At 42.9% G+C, this 17,889-nt stretch overlaps 1 long non-coding RNA gene across 1 annotated transcript in view; it reads left to right on the top strand.

The window, feature by feature from the left end:
* The window catches only part of LOC126252891 (uncharacterized), a 525,565-nt gene that overhangs the window by 166,889 nt on the left and 340,787 nt on the right, over positions 1-17,889 (top strand). The window contains exon 2 of the long non-coding RNA XR_007545866.1: positions 17,625-17,698. This is a non-coding gene — a long non-coding RNA (uncharacterized LOC126252891). The remainder of the gene's footprint in view (positions 1-17,624; positions 17,699-17,889) is intronic.

Below are 17,889 nucleotides of genomic sequence, written 5' to 3' on the forward strand. Positions count from 1 at the left end.
TTCTAACATCATTTCAAGGCGTGAAAAAGAGGAAGCCGGGGTACGGCAATTACAAGATACCTCGCACACAGCACAGCATCACCACAGAAGTGTGAATGATCAAACAGGTGCTGGCGAGTGCAGCTAGTTTTGTAGAAGATGTGAATGGGAGTGTTAAATATATTTAGAAATATGTAAGTAGTAGTATTATAGTTATTTTAAGACTGTATCTTGTTTTCAATAAAAACATACAACTACGTCAAAAAATTTTGGAAGCACGACCTATTATACAGGGTGGATCATCTAACACTTAAGATCACCCTACTTTTAGTTTGTTAATGTCAAAAGGCATAATTCCACTTTAAAAGTGTACGTTTGCACAAATAAATACAATTTATAAGTGTTATTACAATCTGTGATTGGCTAACAATATGAGCCCCTAACTACCTATCCATTCTGTGAAACCCACACAGCAATAGCACTTTCCATTTCCGTAATATTTGCGGTGCAAGTTTTAGGTGATTCGTCCTATGTAAATTATAAGTCTGAAGGAAGCAATAAAATGAATAAATGTGTCATCTGGACCACATGCTCTTGTGTTGACGATGTAATGTAATGGCACAGTTGTGTTGGTGATAGCCTTCAGCTAGAACTGATGTCAGTCAGGAGTCTCGTGATGTTTTTCTTTATCACGCGGGCGGGTAACTTGTCTGTGTAGAGGGAAAGGGAGGGGGGCAGGGGCAATGTTCGCACCTCTCTTAATTTATTGCTATAGAGGTAATGTGTAACTGAACTCTTCCGCCGGAGGTTTGAGTCCTCCCTCGGGCATGGCTGTGTGTGTTGTTCTCAGCATCAGGTAGCTTACGCTAGTTTAAGTAGTATGTAAGTCTAGGGACCGATGACCTCAGAAATTTGGTCCCTTAGGAATTCGCACACATTTGAACATTTTTTTGTAACTGAAGGAGACATTTGAGCCACTAATTCAATATCAATAACATCTCAATGGAGAAAATTTAACAAATACTGTGATGAACAGAAATTATCAACACTTGGGATATTTAAGGTTATATTGAGTTACATTGCAGCTTACTTTCATGACTGTTTCTTCATAAGCAGTGCGTAATCAAAATTATTGGGGTCAAATGCATGTCTAAATCCAAAGATTCGACAAGATCAAATGCATGTCTAAATCCAAAGATTCGACAAGAGACTCGGAAGTAGAATAATAGAGAGCAAATCTGTAAGAAAGTCATAGACGTTAAGACTGCAAAAGGCACACAGCTTTTAATATACAAAAAGATAGATGCTGACCCAGAAAAAGATTCATGAAAAACAGTTTCAAGCGTGTGTGCGAAACGTGATCGCAGGGGAAGAGAAAAATGAAATGATAGAATTTTTATGATTTTACAGGAGACTGTTTAAAATGTGGTACATTCATCGAGTAAAGAATGAACACGTACGTCCTGTAACGAATCACTGAGAAAACATGTTTACTATAGTAGACCTACATAATGAAATTATGTGGCAGAATAGTTGCGCAGATATTACGACATGAATCGTTGCTGAAAATAGTACCTGAAGGGACGATGGCAGGAAAAACTCTCAAGGACACGACCAGATATGAGTATTTATGGCATATAGTCGATATATAGAATGTAATATTTGTGCTGAATAAAGAGGATTACTCTGAAGCGGCATGAATGGGAAACTGTATCATATTTTCCTTAGGACTGTTGATCGAAACTTCAAAAAGAATCTACGAGAAAATAAATTTCATTTACGCAACTGCAATAGATGAAACTTTTTCTTCTTTCTTTTCTTTTACTTTGGACATACATCTTTGATGGTGCCGAATATTTTTTGTTTTGTTCTACAGTGTTAAATATGACTAAGTTTTGCTTTATTTACATTTCTACATTAATTTCTTGTTAATTGAGTACGCAAAACTTCAACATATGTTTTATCTGCTTTTGTAAAATGGACAGAATAAAACTAATTGTAGTACGTAATGTATATGAACTGTGATACGAGAGCGTTATCGATAGTGACAGTCGACCAGTGACAGCCAGTGTGGTGGCGCGTATATGCTCTTATGCTTCATAATTCTGCTAGACACAAACATATAAAGATTTATTGCCGCATAAATATTTTTCGGACGCGGTTAAAACTAAATTTCGACTTGAACGTTGTTCAGATAACCTATATACGAATGGACTTTGATTGTCGTTGTTGGAACTGAATTGTTTGCGTATTACTGAATTGTATAGACTAATGTACTTTAAATTTCTTGTCATATTTGCTAGTCAATGAAGTGCCGACGCATTAAAACATTAACCGCCGCTATGAAAATATTTAAACCGTTTATTACGTGTGGTACTGTTTTCGCCGGAACTGTGAATTCGCGATTGTAGTACACACGCTAAAAGCGATGCACTGTAATTTCATGATTGGCAGGTTAAACTGAGTTTTATACTGTTTTAAAACTGTGTGCGGCACGTTGATATCGGAATCGCGTGTGATTGCACATGTGTGAAGTTGGATCTTCACAACTACTATGCTCGACCAGCCTGTGATAAAAGGAATGCCACGGATGATAATACAGGGTGATTCAAAAAGAATACCACAACTTTAGGAATTTAAAACTCTGCAACGACAAAAGGCAGAGCTAAGCACTATCTGTCGGCGAATTAAGGGAGCTATAAAGTTTCATTTAGTTGTACATTTGTTCGCTTGAGGCGCTGTTGACTAGGCGTCAGCGTCAGTTGATGCTAAGATGGCGACCGCTCAACAGAAAGCTTTTTGTGTTATTGAGTACGGCAGAAGTGAATCGACGACAGTTGTTCAGCGTGCATTTCGAACGAAGTATGGTGTTAAACCTCCTGATAGGTGGTGTATTAAACGTTGGTATAAACAGTTTACAGAGAATGGGTGTTTGTGCAAAGGGAAAAGTTCTGGACGGCCGAGAACGAGTGATGAAAATGCAGCACGCATCCAGCAAGCATTTGTTCGCAGCCCAGGAAAATCGACTTGCAGAGCTAGCAGAGAGCTGCAAATTCCACAATCAACTGTATGGAGAGTCCTACGATAAAGGTTAGTTATGAAACCTGAACGTCAACTACCCGAGGCGATGGATCGGCCGCCAGGCAGCCCGTGACAGAGCACTTCATCACTGGCCTCCAAGAATCCCTGATCTTACCCCCTGCGATTTTTTCTTGTGGGGGTATGTTAAGGATATGGTGTTTCGGCCACCTCTCCCAGCCACCATTGATGATTTGAAACGAGAAATAACAGCAGCTATCCAAACTGTTACGCCTGATATGCTACAGAGAGTGTGGAACGAGTTGGAGTATCGGGTTGATATTGCTCGTGTGTCTGGAGGGGGCCATATTGAACATCTCTGAACTTGTTTTTGAGTGAAAAAAAACCTTTTTAAATACTCTTTGTAATGATGTATAACAGAAGGTTATATTATGTTTCTTTCATTAAATACACATTTTTAAAGTTGTGGTATTCTTTTTGAATCACCCTGTACTATCGCCAGGAGAATCATATAATAAGCAAGCTCATGTATCCACAGTAATTTCACGATTGATGGAGCTAAAATAATTACGTCGACAGAACCAAAGAGCAGCTATCGACGTAACAACACCCCGACTACGAACATATAAGCTGCAACGAGAAACGCTCTCTCTCTCTATCACTCATAAACACTAAAAGGAATTAAACATTCCCATTTCTCGTCTTACGGAGAGAAACTTTTCTGAATACCTGCTTTCCTTAAAATAAAAGAGTCTTTCTATGTTGACATTATTGGACAACTGTTAATAGTAGTCATTATTATAACCATCTCTGTCTTAATCTTTCATTCTGCTGTAATTTTTGTTGCATGTGTTAACGTATGTTTTGGAGGGACATTTTGTGTGTGTGTGGGGGGGGGGGGGGTGCGTGATATCATTGTGTTTTGTCATGATCCGTGGTAAGTCTCGTGAGCTGTGGCATACACTAGATTGCGATCACCGACCAATCGTGATGGGCCGTTCTTTTCCTGAAACACCTAAATGGGTTATACCCGGAGCCGACATGGCTGTCTTAATTTCCCCGTGACGGTCGATGTTTCCAACATCAGTTTAAGAAATTATTCTGAAAGACCTGCCAAAAGACAGCATGTTTCAGAAGCGCCGTAGAAGCAGCGAGGACGTGATCAGCGAGAATGCGTACAGTCTAATCCTTATTCTGACTGGCCGCAATACCTAAGGGTTAAATAATTTTGCGAAACAATTTGGGGGCTCGCGAAATTGGGGACTTGGCTCATCGGATAGAGGTTGCATGTCGTGGACCTCCTGTGGCGCAGTTTTTGTTTTTAAACTGGTTGTCACTTCGAATTTGTAGCATTAGTTACCCTTCGTTATCAATGAAATTACTTTGCGGGAACACAAAGCCTACAAATCATTCGAAAGTCTACTCCGGCGCGCGGATGTCACATTCCTCTTCAGTATTTTCCTGCTTTTTTTTTCGGTGGATGTTGCGCATTCATGAGAATGGACTGCGGCTTCAGCAACGCTACGGACGCTGCGAGGCATGGACGAAAGGAATGTTACACCGTCTTCACTCAATATGCATTTCTTATTTTTTCTGTTCTTCTTATGTATAATTCTAGTCATCAGCCTGTAAACAGACATTTTCAGTCAAAATGTCCGATAGTTTTCCTATATATCTGCAGGTTCACCCCTCACCCCCCCCCCCCCCCCACACCACCACCACCACCTTGGTGATGGTTTGATAATGCTTTCCTGACTTCGGAGATATTAGGTTGAAAACCTGGTGGTAGAATAAATCAAGGCCAATATTTTTTGGTATGGGGAGAAGAGAAAATCTTTTAGTGTTGTGTGTTAAAACTCAAATACCTTAACGGAGTGAAATCATATGGAACTGTTGATGCTGGTCTTCCTGCCGGATGATCCAGTCAACCTTAGTGGCCTCTTTTGAGATACTCGAGAGCAGTTGGCGGTGTGCCGGTAGCGGGTTCCAACGTTTGCCTTCGTCTTCATTCGACGCTCATGTATAACAACACAAACGCGGTAGCACCGTACTCTACAAACAGGCGTCAAAATCTGACGCGGCAGAGAGACAGCTTCACACCTTAGCACCGGTCAAAGGAAAGCAACGGCGAAGCATAGTGAGTCGTATTTCGTCCACGACAGCCTTGCGTAACGCCTCGACGGACGGGGGGAGGCGGGGAGAGAGAGAGAAAGAGAGAGAGAGAGAGAGAGAGAGAGAGAGAGAGAGAGAGACCTGCAGAGTATGGTGCAAGGAGTCGCAACTGACCTTCGCCATGAACAAATGAACGTATAGCGCGTATATAAATAGAAAAGCTGTGTGTGATTCCGCGATTGCAGAACAATTGCTGGAAGAAGTTGCTTCCATAAAATATCTAGGAGTATGCGTACGGAGCCATTTCCAGTGGAACGACCACGTAAAATTAATGGCGGCTAAGGCATGTGCCAGATTGAAAGACGTTGGCAGAATCCTCAAGAAATGTAGTCCATCAACAAATGATGTAGCTAACAAAACACTCGTTCAACCAATACTAAAATACTGCTCGTCAGTCTGGGAGGGACACCAGATGGCATTGATAGGTTGTGGCGGTGGTGTTGGTGGTGTGGTACGTATAGCGCGCTCAACAGCGGGATTATCAGCTCCCATACTACACTAAGGCATTGATAGAGGAAGTAAAGAAGCACAGCACGTTTCGTTACTGGTTCACGGGGACGATGCGTCAGCTCTAGTGCCAGAAGGTACAAAAGAGGTGCTCTGCATTATGATATGAGCAACGGTTGAAATTCCGAGACTGCACATTCCTAGAAGAGTCAACCAACACATTGCTGCCTCCCAAATACCAGGTGGTTATAATGAAAGTGCACCTACTCACAGAGATCTGTTGTGGGCTGTAATTATTGTATGGCAGCGAAACTTGGTAGATACATTAATGCGGTAATGTGGACAGATACACGCTGGAAAAAGATAGTTCCAATTTTGGCCACCAAGTGCAAATATGGTGCTGTATAGTATTCCGTAGAGTCTCCGGTGGTCATACTGAATAAACTGTGTAGGCGGCGGTTAATAGTAAAAATATTATACCTTTCTCACTTGTTTGACCTATTCTGCCCACATCCCACTCCTAAACCGTTACATATGGAAACTTTCTTCCAGCGTAAATCGCTTCCGCATTAACATATTAGAATATCTACCGAGTTTCGCTGCCATATGTTAATTCCAGCCCATACTGGACCTCTGTGACTAAGTGCACTGTAATTATAACCACACGGATATCTCGTGGAAAGACCATGAAGATAAAAGAGAGATTCGAGCCCCCGCAGAGGCTTACCAGAAATCGTTGTTCCTGCGAACAAAACGTGACTGGAACAGGAAAAGGCGGATGTGACAGTGGTACACGATGTTCCCTCTTTAAAGTGGCTTGCGGAGTAGAGATGTAGAAGTAGATGGAGAGCGCTGTAGGGTACTGTTATCAGGGAAACTCAGAGGGACAGCTGACCAATAGGAAAGCGCTCGCTTGCTCGTCGCACAGTGGTATGATAGCAACCCGACGTTTTTTTTTATATATATAAATACGCGTCAATCCGTGTCTATCCCAGAGGTAGAGCAGGCGATTCAAATCCTGACCGTTTGTAGAGTAAGGGCCTTTTCAGCCAAACACGAGGCGGTGCTGTACTGGAGCAGAGGAAGTCCCAGTTGTGAATATTTGGGAAGGGACTTCTAGTTCAAGCAAGGAAACCTCCGGAGAACCTGGATCCGAACCTGGGAATATGACCTACTTTTAATGTAATCCCAGGACAATAGTTCACAGGCAAAACACCGAAATCAGAGCGTTTGTGTGAGTGTATTATTTTGTGTATGTACAGAGTAAAACCGGTTATTTCTTCGCCACGTGCAGTTCACCTACTGAATGTCGCTGCGATGCAGTCCTGGAATGTTGTGAGAACATTTTCGATATCACTGAAAACATCTATTGAAAACGTATATTTTATCGACAAAAATTACGCCCGAGCTTAAGGTACTGAAATCGTTGTTGCCAGAATCGGGGTTGCAACTCCAGTCCAAGAATTCAGATTTAGGTTCTCTATAGTCTCACAAAATCTCTTTGGACAAATTCTGTGATGGTTTCTTTGCAAAGCACAAAGGCAGTTGTGCAACGCTGGGGAAGAGTATGAGATAACGTTGACTATACTAGTCTCACAATAGAAGGCGCCTCCTGGTCTAAATGTAGGACATAAGCGATTTGCATCCCGTATTCGTGTACACTTTTATATACATTGTCAGTGTTTCTTTCACATCATTCTTTGTTAATGTTGCTATTTACACAAACGTCATCATAGTTAATTTTAACGGTAAACTACATACGGAAGACTGCGGCTTGTAGAGTGAGGAAAAGAAGTAGGATTAAATTAAATGGCTCCATACAGACGTCTGGGAGCTTAAATATATCAAAGAAACTGGGTGGTTGAACCTCGAAATAGTTTAATCATCTAACCGGAAAGGTTCTTCTTCACCTTCGCACAGTGGCCCCTTTCCTCACTGTGAAGGTGGGTGTCTTAAGTGTGTCTGTTCAGTGTGAGTGACTGCAATGGTTGCGTGTGTGTGCCTAGTATGGAATCATGTTTATGTTGTATGATGATGACAGGAAGAAGAGGATGGATCCCGATGCTAGCAAATAACGTGCTCCTCACAGATAGCCACAAGGGGTCCACAGAGTTTAACATGCATTGTCACACGTCCTCACGACGCATGGCCCTGCGGGAGGTTTGGAGTTTGATCTAGGATGTTGGCGCAACGTCTAGTGATCAGCAACTCTCCGCTGCCACCTCTCTTCCCCTCGATGGCCATATATAAGCTGTCAAAATTTATTCCACAAGCAGGATTCGAACCGGCTACCTGGCAGCCGAGCGATACGGAACAGATTTGCCTTTTATTTTATTTTCTTTTTTATGTAAGGACGGCATGGAGGGGAGACCGGAGAGGGCAGAACGGGCCGGGTTCGGAATGTCTTAGTGCTCTCGGCCAAGGTGCCCACTGAATCTTCCAAACACTAAGCTAAACGTTCCCCTAAACGCACACAGGAAAGTTGCAATATCGAATGGAATGTATCACGAGTCATGCCTAGCAGTTAGTTAACGTAACTGCTTTCTGCGCGATTCTAGAATTAATTAGGAAGAAACATAATCACGGCGGAACTTGGAAAACTGAAAGGCGATACTTCATATCAATAACTACCGGGGGATGAAGAAAACAAAACGATGGAACTAAGTAACAGAATCCTTGTCAAGTATCCCAGCTTTCTGTCTGCAGTTGCGAGCAAAAAGGTTTCCACGTCGAACTCAGCAAAGCTAATGCAGTGAGCACTCTTCTGCAAGAAGGAAGTCAGTACCAAGACTAAGTTATCTGTGCACCGTTCAATCTTTCGACCAACGTTGTTGTATAGGAGCGAAAGCTGGGTGTATTCAGGTTACCTTATCAATAAGGTTGAGGTTACGGATATGAAAGTAGCTAGGATGATTGCAGGTACTAGTAGATGGGAACAATGGCAGGAGGGTGTCCACAATGACGAAATCAAAGAAAAACTGGGAACTCTATAGATGTAACAGTCAGGGCGAACCGTCTTAGGTGGTGCGGTCATGTTACACGCATGGGAGAAGCAGGGTTACCCAAGAGACTCATGGGTTCAGCAGTAGAGGGTAGACCAAGGAGAAGGTACCTGGATTCGGTTAAGAATGATTTTGAAGTAATAGGCTTAACATCAGAAGAGGCACCAATGTTAGCACTGAATAGGGGATCATGGAAGAATTTTATAAGGGGGACTATTCTCCAGACTGAACGCTGAAAAGCATAATCAGACTTATATGATGATGATGATGATGATGACTCAGCTTTTGTACCTACCTCTCCTTCGAGTCAACTCTGTTCACAAACTACTTGTACAGCTACTTTTGGTGGTACAAGTCTGTCTAAAAGGTATTCCTTGACTATAGATATCTAAATAAAAAAAATGTTTCATGGGAGGTATTTTGTATCCTTATCTACGCGGCAGCATATCACACTGTTGCAGGAGGACCTGGTTCTGTCTTTCTTTGGTGCGATATCCGGAATGTGGTCCGCATGGCCTCTTGAAGAACGCTGAGCCTGTTCTTAAAAGAGAAGTTTCAGCGCTGTGTCCCTATTAATACCAACTCATACTAAAAGTCACGGAATAGAACGTAGAACGTTGTGCACGCTTTTTTCGCGCTCCAATATTTTTTCTGTACACTGGCTTACTTTGGTTAATTGTATGTGCACGTTGTTGAGAAAAAATGAGATTAATTATTATTATACTGGAACTGGCTTCTTATTAAATGAACACTGTTTTGTTACTGTAACTCAATACAATGCACAAAATATGCATCTCTGCTGCAACTATCCTAAAAATGCTCTGAAATTATTTCTGTTATCAAAAATAATGAAGTTGCCGTACGCAACGCTTAAAGAACCTCAAACATTGCAGTGGATTTTTCATCAATATTAATTATTAAGCAGCACCACCGCTAACACTAGAGAATGAGACTATCATTATTAACCAGAAAATGATTTTTCTATAACTTTTACCAGTCCAGAATTTTTGCATAACAAGATTTGCTTTTGAAACATGTTAGTATTTTAACTTTGACACTGTTAAAGTTTATAATATTAGCAGCTCGCGTCCGCCTGTGAAACACAACGTAAAATCTGCTGCTTTGTACTCCGATCTCGAACTGCTGTAAGAAATAATTTTAAATTCAATTTTTACCTGACCGCTTATTGCGGTATGGTTGCCCTTATTAACAGATTTGAATCTGCCGCGGCGGCGGCTCGCTCCGCCGTGTCGCAGTTCTGCAACACAGACACTACTTAAAAAGCTGAAAATGTCTTAAATAAATGGCTAAAATACCAGGCAAGCTTTCTAATAATACCATGCGAGTTCTCATTAAATAACTACATTTAAAACTCGAATAATAACATGTTCACACACCTTTCTTTATAGTCAGCGCCTAATGGCGTCCTGCTTACAATCTTGACAAATCAAAGCTACCTATGCGTTAAACATAGCGTCTCAGGTTCCTCCTCTCTATGTCACTCCAAGAACACGACAACGACATTATTATTCTTACAATAATATTTATACAATGGCTAAGTGTCATGAAATCTCTGACTTTTCTATACTAATTATTTTCTGTGGCGATTTCAGAACTCGCCGACACAGATATTATTTCACAAATCCAGTACTTAATCCTTTACAAATACACTCCTGGAAATTGAAATAAGAACACCGTGAACTCATTGTCCCAGGAAGGGGAAACTTTATTGACACATTCCTGGGGTCAGATACATCACATGATCACACTGACAGAACCACAGGCACATAGACACAGGCAACAGAGCATGCACAATGTCGGCACTAGTACAGTGCAATGCAGGCTGCTATTCTCCCATGGAGACGATCGTAGACATGCTGGATGTAGTCCTGTGGAACGGCTTGCCATGCCATTTCCACCTGGCGCCTCAGTTGGACCAGCGTTCGTGCTGGACGTGCAGACCGCGTGAGACGACGCTTCATCCAGTCCCAAACATGCTCAATGGGGGACAGATCCGGAGATCTTGCTGGCCAGGGTAGTTGACTTACACCTTCTAGAGCACGTTGGGTGGCACGGGATACATGCGGACGTGCATTGTCCTGTTGGAACAGCAAGTTCCCTTGCCGGTCTAGGAATGGTAGAACGATGGGTTCGATGACGGTTTGGATGTACCGTGCACTATTCAGTGTCCCCTCGACGATCACCAGTGGTGTACGGCCAGTGTAGGAGATCGCTCCCCACACCATGATGCCGGGTGTTGGCCCTGTGTGCCTCGGTCGTATGCAGTCCTGATTGTGGCGCTCACCTGCACGGCGCCAAACACGCATACGACCATCATTGGCACCAAGGCAGAAACGACTCTCATCGCTGAAGACGACACGTCTCCATTCGTCCCTCCATTCACGCCTGTCGCGACACCACTGGAGGCTGGCTGCACGATGTTGGGGCGTGAGCGGAAGACGGCCTAACGGTGTGCGGGACCGTAGCCCAGCTTCATGGAGACGGTTGCGAATGGTCCTCGCCGATACCCCAGGAGCAACAGTGTCCCTAATTTGCTGGGAAGTGGCGGTGCGGTCCCCTACGGCACTGCGTAGGATCCTACGGTCTTGGCGTGCATCCGTGCGTCGCTGCGGTCCGGTCCCAGGTCGACGGGCACGTGCACCTTCCGCCGACCACTGGCGACAACATCGATGTACTGTGGAGACCTCCCGCCCCACGTGTTGAGCAATTCGGCGGTACGTCCACCCGGCCTCCCGCATGCCCACTATACGCCCTCGCTCAAAGTCCGTCAACTGCACATACGGTTCACGTCCACGCTGTCGCGGCATGCTACCAGTGTTAAAGACTGCGATGGAGCTCCGTATGCCACGGCAAACTGGCTGACACTGACGGCGGCGGTGCACAAATGCTGCGCAGCTAGCGCCATTCGACGGCCAACACCGCGGTTCCTGGTGTGTCCGCTGTGCCGTGCGTGTGATCATTGCTTGTACAGCCCTCTCGCAGTGTCCGGAGCAAGTATGGTGGGTCTGACACACCGGTGTCAATGTGTTCTTTTTTCCATTTCCAGGAGTGTACAAAATATAACATAATTGTCTCTACTCTATTATTATTCAGAGTCCACAGACGTAATCACTGCCTATGTTTAAATAAAATTGTAATTGTATAGTTATAAAGTATGCTTTACCAGGAAACGTTATATTTTCTAGAGGAACGTTCAATAGATTTGAAAGTTTTTTATCCATACAATGCTGTTATGGCCGCTAGAGGAAAATCTAGTCACTTGGTTTTCAGCAACTCAATTTTATTTACACATTTCGAGTGAACTCATCTTCAGAATGTCAAAGGAAGTAAGGGGCTTCATACAGACGGTATGCGTTGTACAAGTACCCAATTTCACCCTATTCGTTTTGATATTATGAAGATAAGTTTACTCCCTTAAATAACGTTGAGTTGCTGAACCTCAAGTGACTACATTTTTCTCCATCCACAATAACGACAGCGTACAAAAAAATTATAAAATGATCACGTGCCTCATACATGACTTTGTTATATACTACGTTCACGTACACCTTCAACGGAAAGCAACGTCATTATCAAGGATTCTAGAGAAGATAACTTCGGCAGTGGCGCCGTCTGTTCATATCGGAACCCAACATAGACTGAGGTGACAAAAGTAATGTGGTACCTCGTAATATTGTGTCAGACCACCTTTTTCCCGACGTAGTGCAGTGCTCGACGTGGTATGGACTCAAGAAGTCGCTGGAAGCCCCTGCAGAAATATTGAGCTATGCTGCCTCTGTATCCGTCCATAACTGGAAAACTGTCGCCGTTGCAGGATATTGTGCACTAACTGACCTCTCGACTATGTCCCATGTATGTTCAATGGGATTCGTGTCGGGCAATCTGGGTGGCCAAACCATTCGCTTGAAATGTACAGAATGTTCTTCAAACCACTCGCGAACAATTGAGACAAGATTTATTTTTTGGGAACATGAAGTCCATGAGTGGCCGAAAATGGTCTCCGTGTAGCCGAAAGTAACTATTTCCGGTCACTTATCGATTCAGTTGAACCAGAGGACTCATTTATTCCATATGGAGCTACCACCAGTTTGCACAGTGTCTTGTTGTCAACTTGGATCCATGGCTTCGTGAGGTCTGCGCCACATACGAATTCTGGCATCAACTCTTACGAACTGAAATCGGAACTTGCCGGACCAGGCCACGGTTTTCGAGACGTCTAGGGTCCAGCAGGTGTGATCACGAGTCCAGGAGAGGCGCTGCAGGCAATGTCGTGCTCTTGCGGCAGTCGCCCGCTTTCATATCCAATTAACGGTAAATTTCGCCGCATTGTCCTAAAGGATACGTCCGTTGTACGGCCAACATTGATTTCAACGTTTATTTCGTGCAAAAGCCAATGCTCTCGGTGAAGGTCGTCGGCCACTTTGGTGTCCATGGTGAGAGATAATGCCTGAAATTTGGTATTCTGGCGTATTCTTGACACGTCGAACTCAGAATATTGAATTCCCGAAAGATTTCCTAAATGGAATATCCAATGAGCCAAGCTTCAGCTACCCTTCTGCATTAATTACCGTCGTGCGCCCATAATCACATTGCAAATCTTTTACATGAATGACCGAGATGACCAAGTAGAAATGACAGCTCTCCCAATGAACTGCCCTTTTATAGCTTGTGTACGCAGTACTACCAGCATCTGTATGGTATATGTGCGTATCGTTGTCTCATATCTTCTGTCACCTCAGTGTAATCTCACTAAGCTCATTCGCGTCTGAGTAATGGATTACTTACGGTTATGACTTCTCAATCTTTAATTCTTCTTTGTTTTCAACACACATTGCATAGATTTCACTAGGACTTGATACTTTTTTCGAGTGAACTCCTTCAAAAGATGCTCAGCATCTTTCTTTGTTTCTTTCACTGGTGCCTAATCCCGCAGTTGTGCAGGGTCGGCATTGTGAGGAACGGATTTGGCAAGGTTAATGGTTAAGGGATGGCCGGATGCTCTTCCTGCCGCCACTCCATACCCCACAGGACGGAATTAGTGGACCCCAGCTGTCTGCATCTAGTGTAATCCATGGAATAGTGCTAACCTATTCAGATGTCTGCGAGACATGTAACTGAGGCCGAACGTGGGGACCAGCCCAGTATTCACTTAGTGGGATGTGGAAAACCGCCTAAAAACCACATCTAGGCTGGCCCGCACTCCGCCCCTCGTCATTCATCAGCCAGGCGGATTCGATCCGGGGCGGGCGCGCCTACCCGAGACCAAGAAGCAGCGCGTTAGCGCTCTCGGCTAACCTGGCGGGTCAAAAGATAGCATCTCTAAGTAAAATTTTAGTTAGGCTTTACAAAGCCTATACAGTGAACTGTAAATAAATAACAAGGTAATAAAAGTAAAACGGTTGTTGCTCAGAGAAAATATTCCACTGACGCTGATTTTGTGCTTGTCAGTTAAAAAAGCGAAAAGATACGTAAACGTGAGATGTACTGCCTGATGAAATTTTGATGTTAGGAAATGTTTGCACGTTGCTTTCCCCACGCTTTCCGCTCTGAGCGGTGTGTAGAATTTACCGTTCTCCTTTCGCCAGTAACAAATAGCGAGGTGAAGCAGTAGTTGGCACTCAGGACCTGTATACGAAAGGACGGCGCTTCAAATCTGGCTATTGTGCTTTAGGTTTTTCGTGATTCCTCTAAATAATTTAAGGTTACCTCCTGCATGATTATTTTCAATGGGTTATGGCAGAGTTCTTTCATCAAATGGACTCTAAAAGCATTATGTTATAATATAATTAATTTTAGTTCTTTTATTCTGAAATATTTCTTAACGTTAATTAATTTCATATTATTGTACTTCGATTGAAATATATGCCGTATTATCGCATCTTAGAGACTTCAGCGCTCGCGATCGATAAAATGTAACTCATTTAATATAACAGAATGAAAGTTGACAGGTGGCTATGTAACCAGTGTTGGCGCTTTCAGAGTTTTAAAGGACAGCCCCATTTATAAAGGAACGAACAGTGCTCATCTGTATGGACGATACAATCACGTTATTATATTATGTGCACAAAGAAATAAAAGAAAACAGAGTTACATAATAGCGGAAGAAAATGAACTTGGTATTCAGTGGGATTTGGAATCGACGCAATGGTTTCTTGTTTAACTTTCCCAACTCAACGGTTCCTTAAGAAAGGTAAAGTGGATTGTGGCGCATCATGCAGACAAAGCATAAAACAACAGTTCTAACACCACGAGATAAAGAAACTTTTCTTCCGTGCTAAGTTTTACTGCTTGCATCCTAGATAGACTTCGTACGTCGTTAATAAGGAATATTCTGACAGCACGGACGTTGTGTGCGACTGTAACTAATAGTTAGGGCAACAGAGATGGACTCGTATTTATCGTATAATTTGCAGACCCCCATAATGGGTAAGCGACCACTACGTGAAAGATGCTTCATTGGCTCCTAGTACTAATCAAGAACGTTGTAAATATTGGCGCAATTCCCTGGCAGGAGTAACATTACAATGCTGAATCACTATGCAGAGCAAGTACAAAGTTCGCATCACTGAAATCGTATGGTGATGCTAAAGATTTCGTATAAATGTAGGTTTCTATTTAAACTTGAACTAATTTCGCCACAGTAGCATGCGAGTTCGAGTTCTGAATTTGTTGATCTAGACTGTCATCGGAAAGAATGTGTGTGTTAGTTTATACTCGCAGGGCATCGTGTCTGTTGGCAAGTGTTTGCATCTGTGATGTTTTGCTCTGGTTGCAAAGCAGCATCACGTAGCGTCCACTAAGTGTCTGAGCATGCGATGCTTTCTTTTTTCTTTTTCTCAAGCCATTTTTGCGTAAGCTCAGCCGATTACCACTTCATGGCTCGAACCATTTTTCGATGGCCGACTGCCAGCAGAGAAACTAGCGCACTGTTTGTTTGACGCCGACCAGAGGAAATCACTGCTCTTCGGTGCTGTGAAGTATTTGCTTTTATTTTCTTTACAAAGACGCACGGGCTGTATAGGACTTTTATGTGAGGCAGAAATATTTCGAATATTTCTGACTGAACAACAAAACTGCAAAAACGCGGCGCTTCTATGGCACAATAGCGGCAATTTCTGTTGTAAGGTGGACTGCCACAGCCTCTTCTATTAGCAGAATCAAATTTTCCACTTTTGAATAACTGACAGGAATTTGCGAACACAAGTACTTTTCCTCCCAATATCAGCTCGCTTGATATAACGGGTCCCATCATATCATGGAGTTACTAGCTTTCACAAAAAAAACAACATTCACTGATTTCCAGTTGATACTTCATTACGCAACTTGATAAGAACACTTGTCTATAAAAGAGAGTCAAAAAATGGTTCAAATGGCTCTGAGCGCTATGGGACTTAACATCTGTGGTCATCAGTCTCCTAGAAATTAGAACTACTTAAACCTAGCTAACCTAAGAATATCACACACATCCATGCCCGAGGCAGGATTCGAACCTGCTACCGTAGCGGTCACACGGTTCCAGACTTAAGCGCCTAGAACCGCACGGCCACACCGGCCGGCTATAAAAGAGACTAATAGCTCTTCCTGTAAAATAAACTGTAATAATTAACTAAGAGAAAGAACAGGAATTGGTCTTTTATTGGACACTTCAGAATGCCAGTTTGTAATTTCTCCCTTTTCAGATGGTCATCCATTCATGACTTACGTGAACAATCTAGTGCAGATTTCTGTGAATTGTTGATCAGAATTTAAATCAAACCACGAATGCTCTCAACTGTGAACTACGTGGAAATGATGTAAAACGTATATGAAGTGCTCGGTGCATGTATAAACTGCTGTCATTAAGAACTCCTTTTACAAATCTAGTATCTAGTTGAAACTTCCTGGCAGATTAAAACTGCGTGCCCGACCGAGACTCGAACTCGGGACCTTTGCCTTTCGCGGGCAAGTGCTCTACCATCTGAGCTACCGAAGTACGACTCACGCCCGGTACTCACAGCTTTACTTCTGCCAGTATCTCGTCTCCTACCTTCTGTTCTGCAAGATTCGCAGGAGAGCCTCTGTAAAGTTTGGAAGGTAGGAGACGAGATACTGGCAGAAGTAAAGCTGTGAGTACCGGGCGTGAGTCGTGCTTCGGTAGCTCAGATGGTAGAGCACTTGCCCGCGAAAGGCAAACGTCCCGAGTTCGAGTCTCGGTCGGGCACACAGTTTTAATCTGCCAGGAAGTTTCATATCAGCGCACACTCCGCTGCAGAGTGAAAATCTCATTCTAGTATCTAGTTACTGCACAAGTGGATAGCAACGATTAGTTTATTGCTTTCTCAAACATTTTAGAAAAATTATCTAAGCTGAGGCTAGTCGCTATTTACCGATATTTATCTTAACAGTCTGTAACATATGCAAATAATAACAATACATAGTGAAGTACTGAAACTTTTTACCCCCTTGCATGAAAGCATACAGAATTTTGTATACCAGAGTCATGTTAAATTTGCTTATTTCTCATGGATGTGTGAAACGTATTTTAATTTTGTTACATATCTTAGGTTTGGTAGCTCTACTTTTCTTACTAGCAACATCCAACAACTTTTTCAACTACCTTTCTGCTGCAGCTGGTCATTCCCCCTGCCAATCATCTTCTATCTTTCCTTACTCGACACGCTCATCGTTCTATGATCTTTTACAGTATTACTGACAAGTGTGCGAACTATGCCCTTTTGAAGTAAGTACTGGTGTCCCTGACAACTATCACTTATCTCGTTCCCTATACTCGGGGACTGGGTGTTGTGTTGTAGCTACTTTCGAGTCGCCGTAGCTGAGAAGACAATCATCTCCATTACACCGTCGTATCGTCTGTCCATTACTCAGATGGCTGGATGGGCACGAACTGCCAATAAACTGAAATAAAAAGAAAAAAAAAATGTTTCCTTTACGTTACGTAACGACTACTTCTTGTTTATTTTTCAGAACAAACGCTCTGCTGGTGGCACCTGGTGACTTAGCCTTCAGCAACGTTCAGTGCTGGAGTCTGCACATCTGCGGTAAGTCCAGCCTTTCTTCCTAACTTTCAAACTACTGAGGGCACAGAAGAGTTGCTCAGAAGGTCCTAGACCGCTGAAACTAGTTGGTATTATGTCAAAATGTAACGTTCTTCACTCCATAGAACTTAAAGATGTAGTTACCTTAAATTACATGGTTAACGAATCAGTTATGTCAGAGACATCTATGAGTA

This window comes from Schistocerca nitens, chromosome 4, assembly GCF_023898315.1.
Source record: "Schistocerca nitens isolate TAMUIC-IGC-003100 chromosome 4, iqSchNite1.1, whole genome shotgun sequence".
In the NCBI taxonomy this organism is placed as follows: domain Eukaryota; kingdom Metazoa; phylum Arthropoda; class Insecta; order Orthoptera; family Acrididae; genus Schistocerca; species Schistocerca nitens.